Here is a 16,569-nt window from a genome sequence, read left to right as displayed (position 1 = left end):
GTACCGTTTCTACGTAGCGTAAGCTGCTACAAGGAAGGCACCGAGTAAAGCTTGCCGGAGATAGTGCAGTTGCCTGAAAGCGAGAGCTCTCACGAGGCAAGAACGCGGCAAACAGGATCGGCGTGCACGTGCCGAATGTCTCAACGAGCTGGCTGGCTTGGGAACGCGAGAAGCATGCTGTGTATTGCACTGAAGTCGTAGGGGCAATTAGGAAAACAGGAAACAGGAAAACGGAATAGCCTAATAGATTGAGCAGCCGGCTGCTGTGCTCGACAGCAGACGTTCGATACCCGCATCGGCCAACCTAAATTAATTTCTTCTTAAACAGTGGCCAGACAGGGCGTTACCTAGCCCTTAGCCGCACACTGAGAAGAATCAGGCAAAGGATGCCTCGCATTAAAACAGGAAAGAACAGTAAAGGAGTGTACAAAAAGCCATAGAAAAGGCCTTTGTACATGTCCACCTGCTCGGAGGATCGGGCTTTGAACCGCTATCTTCGACCGCGCTTGTCAGAAAACGTGCTTTCTCGGACGTGTCCTCTTGATTGCCGGTTCACGAGCGACTAAAAAAGATACACGAACCGAAAGGTGTAAAGGTCAGAGGAAGGAGCGGAGAAACGCGCCTCAAAATAGCGCAAAATCCAGCGGCGCGTTCTGTCCCGCAGTCTAACGGCATGGCCGATTTTGCGACACCCCTATTCCACCTTCCCACCCCGCCGTTCCATCTGATTCCCGCCCCTTTCCCTGCACGGAATGCAAGGAAAACAAGCACAGTCAAGCCTGACCGCTGCTCAGCGCAGCGTCGTCGCAGTCCGGTCTTGTCATCGTCGTCGTCGCGTGTGGTCATGCGTGCGTCGGGCACGGAGCGTGACTCGCTGCAGAGAATGTTGCTTACTGCGGCCATGCCGGTTTTGTTTAGAGTGCGGCGTGTACTTTACAACGCTTTCAACAATCGGGGAGCCCCGTAATGCGTGGATAAGACTGGTCTTGGGGTGGTAGAAGGAGACGTATAAAAAACGAACGAAAAGGAAGGAGACGGACACTGTTGGGTTAAAAGGATTTCACTGCGCTTGTAAATGGTTGCGCACTTTGCAAAAACAAACAAAACTAGAACGTTCGTGGGACATTTAATTAACAATGCAGCAAAATTCGAACAACGGTACACGAGTGCTGTAAATATAACCTGAACGGCCTCTTTAAGATTACAGTTGACCAGAAAGAGTTGTGGGAAACCGTATAGGTGAAGTGACGGACTTCCTTGACCTTTTAATGTACAAAGTGCCATTAGTACTCGATGTAGCCTCTTGGCTTTCTTCGTCTAATTACATTTGCTACTGGGATAAAGACATTAAGAAAAGACGGTAAGGGCGTCTATCAACCCTTCCTCTTAATTAACAGGAAGCTTTATATCGAAGCCAAATCCCATCCCGCGTAACAAAATACAAGCACAAAAATGCTTTTATCAGACAACTCTGAAACTAGCTCAAATTACATCTGTTTCTTTGGAGAGAGAAATTTAAGTCTTAGTGACTATATCAAGTTAAATTACGATTTAGGGCTTCAAATATTTATGGAAACATTGTCGAAAATTGGTACTTTAAAAGAAGGAGGCCCCAAGTTTACAAATTGATAACCCTTCAGTACAAACAGCTATAACAGTTGAATCAACTGCATCCATTATAGCATCTAAAGCATCCATTAGAGCACCTAAATTTGATATATTAACTTGCAGATTACATGAATTTGTTACAATGCTTACGAGGGTCTTGCAAAAGTATTACCCTATAGCGGAATATGTTTATAGCGGCGTATAATACATCAATGCCTCTGCTTTACATGTGTTGGCAAATACATTTTGAGAATTGTGAAATCGTTTTTCGTTGCTTAGTTATGCAGTTGTAAAGTGGATATTTCAGTTTATTGAAGCTTTGCAGGAGGAGGAGGAGAAGGAGAAACATTTATTAAAAAGAAAGGACAAGCAGGTGTCTTTCTGCTTGTGTGGGAGGCGCCCTTAGTCCAGGGCTCCTGCGGCTTTTGCTGTCTCCCGGGCCCGCCGCACCAGTTGCTGCTGGTTACGAGGCTCAGAACTAGTCAGCACGGCCTCCCACTGTTCAGGTGTGGGGTTGGGTATTTGCGGGGCCGCCTTCACAGTGGGCCATGCCCATGTGGTGTCATATAGGGAGGCGTAATCATTACAAAGGGGACATTTGTATGAATACAGTGCAGGGTGTATTGCGTGTAGTCTGCTGAAATGGGGGTATGTGTTGGTTTGCAGTTGTCGCCATGTTACGGCGTCTTCACGTGAGAGGGTATTCTGTGGACGTGGATATTGTCGTCTGTTCAATCTGTGGTGTTGTAGTATGGCGTTGCATTGTAAAGGTACGGCTCCATCGATGCGGCCGTATCCCCTTTTGCAGCGCCCACGAGGCATGGGCTCGGGCTACAGCGTGCGCACGCTGATTTCCACGGAGGGAATCGTGTCCTGGAGTCCACACTCTTTCAACGTCCGGGAATTGCGAGGCTTGTTTGAGTAGTCGGTGGGCGATTGAACATATTCTGCCTCTCGCGTAGCTACGGCACGCTGCCTGAGAGTCACTAATAATTGTGACGTACTCGTTGGTCGGACTAGAGGTGATGGCCAAAGCGATGGCTGTCTCCTCCGCTACGAGGGCGCTGGCAGTGCGGACCGTCATCGAGACCACCTCTTGTAAGTTATATTCGACAACTTACATTACAGGCCGTCATGGCTGCTTTTTGAAGATACTGCGCGGCATCTGTATAGTGTGGCGGGGAGACTGCCATATTTTGTCTGTAGAGTTTTTGCGCGAGCTTGGCGACGATCGGCATGATGTTCCCGGTGCATGCTTCTGGGGATAGGGGTCACTTTGATGTGCTCCCGGAAATTGGGGCCAGATGAATTGCTTGTTCGTGGCATTTGCCGTGTGTGGGGTAGCCTAGGTGCGCTAAGACTGTTCTTCCTGTTGGTGTGAGGGCTAGTCGTTCTCGTTGGCTTGTGAGGTGTGCGTCTATAATTTCTCTTATAGTATTATGGACTCCTAGGGCTTCAAGCTTGAGTGTCGCTGTTCCCGGTGGTAGGCCAAGCGCTTGCTTGTAAGCTTTCCGAAGAAGTGCGTCTAATTGATCTAGCTCCTTGGGAGTGAGGGGAAACTACGGGGCACCGTGGGCAATGCGGCTGATTATCAGGGCCTGGGCGAGCTGTATTATGTCGTCTTCTTTCAGTCCGTATTGTTTGGAGGTGATACGGCTGACCATTCGCTTGGAATGTGGTCTGCTTGAGACGTTGGATGGTGTATGCGCCTCCGCCACCCTGTTGTATGTGGCGTCCGAGAATGCGGACGCGCTTTGCTGTGGGTATTTCTTTGTCGTCGAGGGTGAGTGTGATGTGGGGTAGTTCATTGAGTTTTCTTCGTGATTTCTGTCGAACGACTAATAGTTCTGACTTATCGGGGGAGCACCGGAGACCACTTGTTTTTGCATATTGCTGGACAATGTCGGTCACGTGTTGAAGGGCGTCTTGTTTCTCTCCTTCGGAACCAGTGGTGGTCCAGATAGTGATGTCATCGGCGTATATTGCATGCCTGATTCCTGGTATTGCGTTGAGTTTGCCAGGTAATTTCATCATAGCAATATTGAAAAGGGTGGGTGATAGAGCAGCACCTTGTGGGGTTCCTTTGTTGCGGGTAGGTAACGTCGGGGTTCTGAGCGAGCCAATGCCTATTGTGGCCGTGCGGTTGCTTAGAAAGGCGCGTATATAATTGTAAGTATTACGACCACAGTTCGGGAGGCTTAGGTTTGTAAGGATGGTATGGTGAGCCACATTGTCGAAAGCGTCTTTGAGATCGAGTGCTAAAATCGCTCCGGTGTTGTGCGGTGAGATGTGTTCACGGACTTGTTCCTTCAGCTGAAGAAGGATGTCGTGGGTAGAAAGGTGGGGCCGGCATCCGAACATTGTTTCGGGAAAGACGTCGCTGGATTCTAGGTAAGGTTGAAGCCGGTTCAGAATGACATGTTCCAGAAGCTTGCCTAGGCATGAAGTCAGTGAGATTGGTCTCATATTTTCTAAGCTGGAAAGTTTGCCTGGCTTCGGAATGAGTATGATGTCCGCGTGCTTCCAGTCTGCTGGTAGCGTACCCGCTTCCCAGTGATGATTAAAGAGGTCAGTAAGAGATTGAATGGTGCCATCATCCAGATTGCGCAGGAGCTTGTTATTTATTTTGTCCTAGCCTGGGGTGGTGTTTCGTGTGAGTGCATGGAGTGCTTGTTGCACCTCAGTGATAGTGATCGGCTTGTTGAGGTCGTAATTGCCACTCCCGCTGTAGGTTGGAGGTTGTCCTTGTGCGGGTTCGAAATCGCCTATGTACCGCGCCCGCAACTCCTCCAGGATTTCGTCATCAGAACTCCGATGGTTGTGGAGGATACGTTGAATTCTTTGCTGGCTAATTGCCTTGCTTTGTGTGGGGTCAAGAAGATGGCGTAGCAGCGACCATGCTTTGGCCATGCTAAGATTACCCTGCAACTTGTTGCATAGTTGTCGTCAGTTGTGACGGGTGACCTCCCCAGCATAAGATTCCACGGTTGCCGTGAGTTTCGCTATACGTAGTTTCAATTTACGTTTATGTTTTTGCGCTTTCTTCTCCTAACAAGACCTCGACGTGCTTCCCGGAGGTGAAGAAGGTGCGGGTCTACGGCCGGTATGTCTGTGGTGAGTGTGATCTGTTTTGAATGTCTGGCTACGTCTTGTTGGAGCTCTCGTACCCACTGCTCGAGATCCGTAATACCCGTTTAGGAGTCATCCGCTCGCTCTTTGCGAAAAGCTGTCCAATCTGTGAGTGTTGTCTTTTTTGTCGGCTGGCGTGCATGCGAAACGTTGAATGTGGTGGCAAGTGTGCAGTGGTCACTGCCCAGACTTTCCTCCGTGTTGTGCCAGGCAGCTTGTTGTATCCCTTTAGTGAGGGTGAGGTCAGGGCATGTATCTCGGGAGACACTGTTTCCTAGACGTGCGGGGTATGCGGGGTCTTTGAGGATGGTGAGACGGTGCTGCTCTATTGTGTACTGGAGTGCAGTGCCTTTTGATGTGGCTGTCGTGTAACCCCATGCCTGGTGAGCCGCGTTGAAGTCGCCTACAATCAGCAGACTGTTATTTTTGGCTACGCCAATCGCTTTAGTTACCAAGTAGTCGAACTTGGCCTGCTTCTGCTTGGCTGGGCTATATATATTCAGTATGAATAGGCCCTTTCGGCCTCTATGGAGAGGCAGGATCTCAATTAGGTTATGATCGACATCACTGCCGTCTATTGTGTGTTGTGTGGTTGTGAGCGTTTTAGCCGTAAGTGTGGCCACGCGGCTTTCAAGCGCGGTGGTATGTGTGTTGTAGCCAGTTTGAGTAGTAATCTTTAATAATTTTTCTAAAAAGATTGGCCACCACAATTGTTTTTGCTATTCTCACTGAATTTTCACGTTTCCTTTTTAATGGTACAAATTTAATCAAGTTTAGTGTTGTGGTTGCCGAAAAGAAAACTACTTGACCGTTTGCATGTGTTTAGATAGGAGCCTCCGAGCCCAATATCGTCGTAAACAAATGTTGGGGCGCTCTAACGTAAAGCTATTTCAATCTTTTATATTCCAATTCTGCAATCAGCCTTCCGCGATTGGTCAAAAACTTTTTTGGACCACCCCCACTTCACCTGTCTTCCACGCGACATCACGAAAACCGCGATAGCTCCCCATCTGATATGACGTGTACGCACTGATTTTGCATGATTTGACCGAACATAAGAAAAGTTATTATTTCTTATTCGACGCTTTTTCGCCATAGCCCACGGCTATTAGTCAAAAGGTTTCGGGCTGCACCCACTTCACCTGCCTCTTACGCGACGTCACAAAACCGCAAAAACTCACCGCGTCAAAGTGACGCGTACGCGTTAAAGATGCATTAATATGCCGAACAAAACTGAATTTTCTTCTGAATAGCCGCAGGTTGCCCCGTTCCGAAAGGAATAAAAGATGGCTTGCGCCGATCGCTCAGGCACTGGCTACTGGCACCTGCCGGGGAGCATGGGTTTATTTGCATGTAAGAAGACTTTGCGTGGCCGTGTAACGTTTTCGAGAACTGTCGGCACGTTTACGACCTCGTTCGGCCAACTCTTTTTTGCTGAGGATCGGTTTTAGCGTCATTCTTAAGCTTCCATTGCATGCCGCCGCGATTGCCGACGATCCACCGCAATCTAAGTAAGGGGAAGCGGACCAATCGCAGACGCCGGCATTACCCTATTCATCCGGTTGTCGATTTTCAGTGCAGTGTCTCGGCCCCATCGAATCCCTCTCCACTTAAGCGGGCTTCTCGCCTCTTGTGAGACAATTAAATAAGGCAAGCCGGTCAGTGCATGCAATGTTATTCGTGTTTCCAGCAAACAAAAGTGACCTCCTATGAACGAGGTAAGCGTTTGATTGCTCTATTCAGACAACCCTGCGGGTGACCGCCCGATGCTTTCATGGGGGGTTAAGCAAATTTGACGTCAGGAGATTGGAATAAAAAGATATTAGAATAGTTTTACGGTATAGGGTCCTTGAGTGTATTAGGGACATAATATACGCGTAACAGTTATGACGGCTCTCGATCATGCGTTCCCTCTTCCTTGTGCTCATGGGAATAAAATACAGAAATGAAATTATCAATCATGCAAATATTAATTCCCTTGACGGTGCACGCTGTATTCGTGGTTGAGGCGTCCTTCTAGCGCTAGGCACATAAAATTTCTCAAGAATTCTTACCTCTGCGTCAGTCGAAAAAAAAAATTCGTAGCAAGGCCCTGGTAGGTGTGAGCTTTAGGGCACGATATCTTTATCACAGTAAGCAGCGCAATGCTTCAGTCTAAATTACACAATTCCGATTCTCGTAAAGTTTAGCTGCAAGTGCACTATGTAGAGCTTTTACAATTGCTGAATTTTTTAGAAAAGCTGGAGATGGCGGTACACAAAGAGAACATATTCACAAGTAGACTAATGTGAACACCAACACTGCCTTTGCCAATGCAGCACATGCACTGCAGATGTAAGAGTCATTCAATTAGGGGCTATGTGAAACTGCTCCGATCTCACTTAAACTACCATTGTATTATAATATCAATCAAATCAATGTTATTTTTCAGTTTACATACTAGATGGCCACTTTGGGCTAAAAGCTACATACATAGTTTGAGCAAAATGTGAACAAGGTGAATGCATTCACCTGTATTCACCTTGTTCACGTTTTGCTCATCGCCTTGAATTTCCATCTCCCGCATTCCCCGTGTTATGCGTAGTTTGACGTGACCCAAAGAACCAGACAAGGCAGTAGTACAGCAAACAGTGTGTGCACATTTACAATAATTCACATGTAATTCCAGCGACAGCTGGAATTCTTGACGAACGCAAATACTGAAACATAATTTTGCATCATGGCGAGTCACTCGCATTTGAAATGGTTTTAGCAGAATGAATTTCACACAAAACTACCATACCAATACTTGATATACAAAATATTCTAACACCAGCTAGACAACGCAGCATGAGGATAATTTTAGAATATTAACATTTGATGAGAAAACAAAACACGTTGAACAGTATACACTCGTTAACATACACAAAGACAAAATAATAATCACGTCCGATATGTTACAAGCAAACAAAGTATGAGCGGAGTTTTGCTACTGAAATTCTCAATATGCTTGTATTCGTTCAAAGTGAATGGTAGGTTTTATATTAACGACTGATGTTTATACAGTCTTCTGAAGTATGGAATTGACCATATCTCAGGATTTCTCGTGTTCGCATTTATGCGACGACGTTCTAAGGAGTCTAATTGCTTTATGTAGCTCCTAGCAAATTGTGTAGAATATCGTGCAGTACGTAATAAGCGAAAAGTGTGTGGGTTACCAATTCCAATAATGTTATACCTAGCGGACACCTCTATGGTGTTTGACTAGTAACCTATATTTCCAACACATTAAATTATCTTCTTTTGTAACATGACAAGTCTATGTACGTTAGTTTTGGTGGTTGTACACCGCACTAAAGCGCAATAATATAAGTGTGTTTTAAATAATGCATTATAAGTATGCACTGTGGCTCTTTTAAGAAGTATATTACGACATCGTGATACATCTCCTGCCACAGAAGAAAGTTTTTATAGAGATAATTTACGTGCATGTGCCAAGATAGGTGTGCAGAGAAATGAACTCCAAAAATTTTATGACTGTCAACTATTTCTATGTGTTTACCCTCAAATGTGATGGTATTGTTTAACTGCAGCAGCTTATTCTTGGCGCGAAAAATAATTATCTTAGTGTTAGTCGCATTAACTTTTATTTTATTTAGCTGGGACCAGATAGACAATTTTTCTAGCAGTTCATTACATTCTACTGTTAAATTGCGCATATTATTTCCAGGTAACATAACATAACATTGCTGTAATCAGCGTGTATAATGAATTGTTCTTTAGTATCAAGTTTTACAATAGTATCAAGTAGACATTAGTATCATTAGTATTTAGTATTTAGTAGACATTAGTATTTAGTATCAAGTAGACATTAAACAAAGGCGTTTCTAGTATGCTTCCTTGTGCCACGCCAAATTTGTTCGTTACTAAAGAAGAAGTGACCGTTCACGTAGACGATCAGGAATCTGCCACTTAGATAAGATTTAAATAGACATAAACAGCGACCACGTATTCCGTAACACTCCATTTTATTTAATAAGATGGTATGGCTGAGGCAGTCAAATGCTTTACTAAAGTCTATAAATAGCGCAAAAGTATAGGTATTCCTTTCTGTTTTTATCATATTTTCTTTGTTGACAGTAGGGCTGTTTCTGTTGATCCGTGTTTCCTAAATCCAGGTTGCGCATTAGTCATAACACCGAATTTGTAAAAGAAATTTGTCGTATACGACAGTGTATAATTTTCTCAAGGCCCTTCGAAAACAAAGGCAGCACCGAAATTGGCCTATAGTTGTTTAGCTCATTAGGATTACCACCTTTGAAAATTGTCAAAACTTTAGCGTACTTTATTGCTTGGGGAAAAACGCCTGATTGAAACGTTAAATTGAATATATGAGCAAGGGCAGGGAAAATAAAAGTTATGCAGTGCTTAATGGGTCTTAATTGTAGGTTGTTGATGTCTGAGGCCTTACTGTTATTTAAGGAAATAAATGGGCTACACACTTCATATTCGTCGGTAGGCTGGAAATATATGCTAGCGGTAATAGTACAAGCATTTGTTCCCGAAGTGGCTGGACGAAGGGGGTTGTCAGAAGGAATGGCAGCGTTAAGTGTTAAATAAAGTGATTTGCAAGGGTCTTACCTGTTAATTCAATACCTGTCATGAAGGCTTTGCTGCGTGGCAGTTAACACAAGCTGCTCATAATAAGCCCGTTTTGCACGCCTAAGTTCCGAATTTAATTGCTTTCGAAAATTTTCAAATTCTTTTAAGTGCAATGTAGAACGTGACTAAACAAGAATGATACATGAAATTTTTATGTCTGATCATTTTCAAATGTTCTTTTGTTAGCCACGGTTTTCTTGCTATCTTCGGCGGTTTTCTTTTATAGGCAAATGTTTTTCATACATTTTTGAAAATTGTATATTAAATTCCTTGCAAGCTTCACTGACGTCTGTTTTTCCCGACACAGAAGACTAGTCTTTCTCCATTATTTCGCTCTTAAATGCGACCAGTCTGCTCTCCGTAATATACTGGACAGTGAAAGTTTGGATATCATCGTTCCTAATGCCTTTTTCGTTTTTATATAGTGCATAAACAGGACAGTGATCGCTGAGGTCCGAAACTGTAGTACGAGCGGGGTAAATATTAGTTTCGATGTTTGTTACTAGAAGGTCAAGGCATAACAATGAGGAACATGCAATGCGAGTTGGTGTAGTAATCAAGTTTTTGGACACTAGCCATTAAACTTTGATTGACACATCATTTCATCTACTAAAGAAAGCTGGCGTCGCATCGAAGAAAAATTCAGAAATTAGCTTTCCCAAAGGAATATTGTTAGAATTTTTCTTTGAGCAGTAAGCAGGCCACGGTAAGGTCATGCTCGTTCAAAAAGTCTACCTATAGTGAAAATAAGTGTAAGCATCGTCTACATTACAATTTAATAGACTTCAACAATAGCAAAGCTGACAGAGCCTTGTTCCTTCTGTCACCTCCATTTATTATATACACATCCATTTTATGTAGACTCACTGCGGCAGTAACTATTATTATTATTATTATTATTTGCTTTTGAAACCTATGCACATTAGCAAGAGCGAGAAAACAAGAAAATAAGCAGGTTGGCAACCATCAGCGGAAGTGCCACAGTGGCTACGTACTCTTCAGGAAGGAGCGTATGGAAACACAAAGATTGAGCAAGGAAGAAAGAAGGAAAAAACATGAGAGCAATCTGCTAGACGCTGCAAGAACGAACTGAATCAGTGGAAGAGAGTACGCAATTGAGAAGTGGAGGGAGCATCCTGCCCGGCTGTTGTGTCACTAGAACCAGGAAGAAGACACGGCTCCGGCAACTCTAAATAGCAGCCGCCCTAATGAGGCTCTTTAGATGCCACCGCGCTTGTTTAATCCAGGACCACTCTCGGGAGAAGTCCCGCTCCGGGCGGCGCTCGACTGCGCATTGCTTGATTGGATTCTTCACGCACACAGCTCAAAGGGCAAGTCGAATCAAGCTAACCGGAACACCCCAAAAGGAAAAAAAAATTGAACATCTCCCGCTTCAGCAGCAGGAGCCAACCAGTTGTGCGACATTCATTGCGGAGTTAAAGAGCGGGAAAGCGTCGCCGATCCACCCACTATTAGTGGACGTGGATGTGCGGGGGAAATGAAGGGCCAGCCTGCCTTCAGTTCCAGCCTTGGCGGAATCGGATCAACGGGCGACCGCCATCCCCCGCGGCGCTGCAGATGCGGAAAGAAATCTCGGCCGTAGAACACCGCTGCTGAGATATGTAGAAATAATGAGTGTGTTTTGCAAAAACCCTGGACGACCATTGCCACGCTTAGCCTCCCAGTTCCTTGAATATGTTTGCAGTCGTTGATTTTACTGTACATGCGTACGTACACAACCATTTTTATCACTGCAGAAATATTGACGAAAAAGCAAAACGTACCGTTCGAGACGATACTTACTTTATGCAGGTGAATATGCGTAAATGTGCATAATGTTGAAGAGGTTCAGTGTCTCTTGTCAGATGATGCATCAAGTGTATTGCAACTCATCGTAGGTAATCTACTAAAAATCATGCAATTGCACCGTAAAAATGTAATATTAATATTAAATCACTCACTCACTCAATCAACTTTTATTATAGTGCCTAAAACAAACCTATCGTTCTTGGAACTGGCACACTTGGCATAATGCATCAATGCATGCTGGGCTACCCGAAGCGCAATTTTCCGCTGGCACTTTCTCTTCTAAATCAACAGCTATATGTCACCTACATTCGACCTAATCTAGAATACGCATCTATATTGAACCCTCATCAATTAACACCAATCAACACCTTAGAAGCTGTACAGAATCGTTCCGTTCATATTATTCTTAACAATTACCAGCTCACAGCAAGCGTAACTATTGTGAAACTTGCCCTCAACATATATCTATTTACCAAACGCAGAAAAATCTACCGCCTTTGTTTGTTCCATAAAATATACCACTCAATTCCCACGCTCAAATGATGCTATATCGAACCAGCCTCTTTTATTTCGACACGCTTGGACCATCGTCATAAAGTGAACATCCCATCTCACAGAACGCCTACCTAGGGTAACTCGTTTCATCCAAGAACATGCCAGGAATAAAACAACCTACCGGATCCAATCGTCTTCATTAATAACACCGATGGCTTGCGTAAGGCACTTAGTAGCGTTATCTAGCATACCTCGATTTAAATATGTAGTGAAGCAGCTCCGTTTTCTTCTGACCAGAACTGTTATAGGTTATTTCCATTGTACTATATACTTAATTTACAAGCAGTATGATTTGTATAATGCTTCATTTCATATCAAAATGTGCTTATCGTCTCACTCTAGCTTTCGCTATGTATACCACACATTTATATTGCGTCTGTATTATTATGACGTGGTTATTATGTCGCACTAACTTGCGTTATTTTCAAATTGTTCTATGCACTGTTATCTGATTATTGCGTTTTCCTTTATTTCTTGTCTAGTCATCTCCATCTATTATTCCCTCCCCTCTGTAATGCTTCGTGTAAGACCAGAGGATATTATAAATAAATAAAAATAAACAAAATAATACGAGATGTGACGATGAGAATTTACGTGTCAAAAATTACAATAGAATAACGATGGTTTCGCACATAAAACAAGTACAGGTATGTGCTGCATATGTACAGAAGAGATGTCTGGTTGTAAGAGATGTGAAACAGATGTTGGACAAGATAAAACATAGAGACATATTGTACATAATAAATGAATAAGAATAAAGTATATAAATGTGCATGATGAACAATACACGGCGTGAAACGAAACATCGAAGAAGAAACGGCGATCGGAGCAACAGCGTGGACTGCACTCCTTCAACGCAAGCGCTCCAGCATGAAGCACATGCTGACAATTTAATTTACGATTTACCTCGAGGACTACGACGACAAGAAGTAAAAGAAGAACAATAATAAGAATAATAATAGCAATAATCAAGCGAAGGAAATTAAGTTATTTAACGTGCCCAGGAGCAATACTGAGGCCAAGCGAAACTCAAGAAAGGTAGAAATTTAAAGCAACTACTATCAATGACTGTGGGATAAAAACAATTATATAAGAAAATAAGTTGATAAACAGCTGCATAATGAGCAAGAGTAGACCAATAACACAAAATTATGACACTGGGTGTTCATACGGTAGGAGAGAGAAATGAGGGGAAGACAGAAGGGTGCAGCTATAAAGAAGGCTCATAAGAAACTCTGAAGCTCGACAGAAAAAGTAAACAAGTTTTGAAAAATATCAAAATGAAGAAAATTCCAAATATATGGGCTTTTAACTTTGTGGAGAGGAGAGTGTTCACCGAAAGAGGCAGGAACATTGAAGGGTATACGCTCCGTGGTAGTCTACTGCGGGACCCATAGTAAAACAGAAGCTAGTAGATCCGAACATGTAATAATTACATGAATTACTTTGCATCAAAGGAAGACTTCGGTATGACTATACCTCTGCAGCCAAGTGACGCAAGTGTAGGATAATTATTGAACCTGAAAGGTTGTTGGTACGCTCGGTAAGAAAAGGATGGTTACATGTGCTCAAGTACTATTTCGGTACACCCTCTGTTAGTACGCTATTTGAATCGCTTGTGCGATTCCACCTCTCTGAGGCGTATTCGAGAAATTGGAGGCGTGTGGATGTGAACAATTTGAAGACGCAGGGTTTCTGGCGTTGTATTGCTAAGCCCAAAGTCACGGGATCAAATTCCGGCCACGGCCGCCACATCTTACGGGGGCAAATTGGAAAAATCAACGTGGGCCATGCATTGAGTACACATTAAGGATCTCCAGGCGGTAAAAATTAATCCTGATTCCCTACTACAGCGGGCATAAATCACACGTTAATTTTAGAGCCTCAAACCAATGAATTTATTCTTTAATATTTTGAGGAACAGAATTAGGGTACAGAATTCTCTAGTAAGTTTAGAGAAAGGAAGGAGCGTGCGCTAGCCTCCTGAGGCCACGCACGTAAAGTGGGCAGAAAACCTTAAAGTACAATCAATCAATCAATCAATCAAACATATGTTTATTATATTGCCCAGTAACAGCTACGGAGCCTTCGGATACTGGTGCACCTAAAAATAAACGTGAGACAAAATGTACAAAGACATACGTGGTCGACAAACCAATCTGAGATACAGAAACACATAGGGAAACAGAAAACGAGGAGGTGGAGGTAAAAGGAACTGAATGATAGAAAATGATTAAATACGTACGAAGAAAACATAGGAAATGAACTCTGAAATATGTCAATACAAGGAGCATACTTATTAAATGTTTTTTGAAGTCGAACCATATGAGAGTGTCTAATGCATAAAGGCAGCAAATAAAACGCAGAAATCTGATTAGTATAAATCTGTGGCACGAAAAATTGCACATTATGAAGGAACTTTGGACAACGTATAATGCCATGAAACATCTTAAAAAGGAACAGAAGGTTCGATTTAATACGTCTTTATTTGAGAGGTCCAAACTGAGGTATATCTGAGAGCCCGGGACTATGGTGGCCAGAACGGCAAACACGGTGCTTGAAAATAGATATGAATTGACTGTGGACGCATCCAATGATGTCAGAATTATATTTGCACGTCCCGGTCCAAACTAAAGCGGTATACTCTAGTAGTGTCAGGTACACAGTAGAATACAATTTCAAAAAGACAACAGGTGAATGGAAGTAACGGGATATACGTCAAGCAATATCAAGAGCGAGAAGGGCAAATTTTTCTGCTTATTTAGCGCTTGAAGAGAAGCTTAGCGCTTTCTCAATGTACTCTCTAAGATCATTCCCTTCATCGACCCTGGACAATGCGGTTATCCGAATGGAATGCACAATTTCGAATCGGTGTGTTTTCAGCATATAACTTATTACAATAGCGCTGGAAGCACTTCAGAGTAGCTCATTGTCTCTGCTACAGTCTGAGAGTGAAAAAAATATATTTCTGACGGTCAATGCAGTCGTAAGCATTGGTGACAGTTTTAAATAGTTTAAGTCATCCCCATATAGAAGGAATGAAGAGCGTTGAATTGCTCACAAAATGTCATTCATGAACTGTACGACGACAATTAAGTAGGCCAAGAAAGAATCCTTGGTGAAATTCGATCACTAGTGACTTCATAGCTAACTGAGCTCTGTCCATTAGGGTAAGCGAGTCACGATTTATTGCTTAAGTAATTATATACCACGGCAGTGATAAAAGAAGGTATGTCCATTTGCGTGAGCTTTGTGATGAGAAGCTCGTGGTAAACTACTCCAAATTCATTACTTCATTACATTACAGCGCGTCTAATTTGCCCTACTATGTACCCCATTGGAAGCATGGGTGATAAATACAACCAAGTTCTTCGTGGAGCACTCATATACAAGCTATGCTGTTTACCTACTAAAATGTGTTTGCCCTAACGAAAATCGGAGAATGCAACCAAGAAAAAGATGTCTTAGACGCAGCGCAGAGAATACATATGGGCCGGTAGTGAGTAACTACACTTCTAGCCCCCCATTTATGTAGAGGCCCTTTCCGTGCTACCTTTCCAGGACTAGGGAACGTACTAGACCTTAGGGAACTAACGAAGATGCATGTGTGACCAGGCACAAGTATGCTCCTATAAGTCTTAAGCAGTGCGGCAAGAACACCATCAGCGCCAGAAGAGAAGGTTTCAGGCGCTTCATGCGCTTGAAAACAAGGTCTTCATTGCTTGATAGTATACGCACCGCACCAGTCAGAGAAAGAAGGTTAGTTGATGTAAAAACAGTTTTTAGACCAAATGCAGATAAGAAGTTTCTACAAAGAGATCAGCATCATTCGAACCAATACTTTCATTTCCATAAACAACACCGAGGCTAAAGTCCGAGCGGAACTCACCAGGCTCCACACGAAATCCGCGCCAGGCCCGGATGGAATCACCAACAAGATCTTGAGAAATCTCGATGATGAATCAATCTGGGCCCTCACCAAGTATATTAACAACTGCTGAGAACAGGATAATATTCCACGTCAATGGAAAACCGCCCAGGCTATAATGATTCCAAAGCCGGGAAAGAAACTTCAACTTGAGAATCTCAGGTCTATATCGTTAACGCCATGTGCTCGCAAGCTCATGGAGCACGTCATCCTCACACGTTTAACTAATTACATGGAAGATAATGGCCTTTTCTCGCACACCATGATTGGGTTTAGACCAAAACTGTCTAGACAAGACATTATGTTGCAAATCAAACACCAAATAATAGACGCGGCACCTCAAACACTAGATACAAACGCTATCCTTGGTCTTGATCTTACGAAGGCCTTTGATAATATCACCCACAAGGCTATTTCAGAAAACTTACAAGGCCTAGGAGTGGGGCAACGAACTCACGCGTATGATGAAGGCTTCCTCTCTGACCGTATTGCGCAAATCACAGTCGGTGAAGTGAAATCCAAAGAGATAAAACTCGGAAGCCGGGGCACACCACAAGGATCAGTCTTATCTTCCTTTCTTTTCTATGTAGCTATGATTGGCCTGCCAGCAGAACTAGAAGATATAGAAGGATTACAGCATAGCCTGTACGCCGATGATATCACCCTTTGGTTAGCAGGTGGAAGTGCTGGCCTGATTGAGGAAATCCTCCAAACAGCCATACATGCGGTTGAAAAATATGTCGTGGAGAAAGGATTGAGATGCTCGCCGCAAAAATCAGAATTACTTCTATACCGACCGATACGCAGGGGCCGTAAGAGTTCTACGGATAAACCAAACATCACGCTTTTTGTAAATGACAGCCAAATACCTATTGTCGACAGCATTAGAGTCCTCGGAC

At 43.4% G+C, this 16,569-nt stretch overlaps 1 protein-coding gene across 1 annotated transcript in view; it reads right to left on the bottom strand.

Moving 5' to 3' along the window:
• dachs (unconventional myosin-IXb-like dachs) overlaps positions 1 to 16,569 on the bottom strand; it is a 505,117-nt gene that overhangs the window by 470,627 nt on the left and 17,921 nt on the right. The gene's annotated exons all lie outside the window — the stretch shown is intronic.

The sequence above is a fragment of the Dermacentor albipictus genome, chromosome 8 (assembly GCF_038994185.2).
Source record: "Dermacentor albipictus isolate Rhodes 1998 colony chromosome 8, USDA_Dalb.pri_finalv2, whole genome shotgun sequence".
Lineage (NCBI taxonomy): Eukaryota > Metazoa > Arthropoda > Arachnida > Ixodida > Ixodidae > Dermacentor > Dermacentor albipictus.
This window is presented reverse-complemented; position numbering and strand designations above follow the sequence as displayed.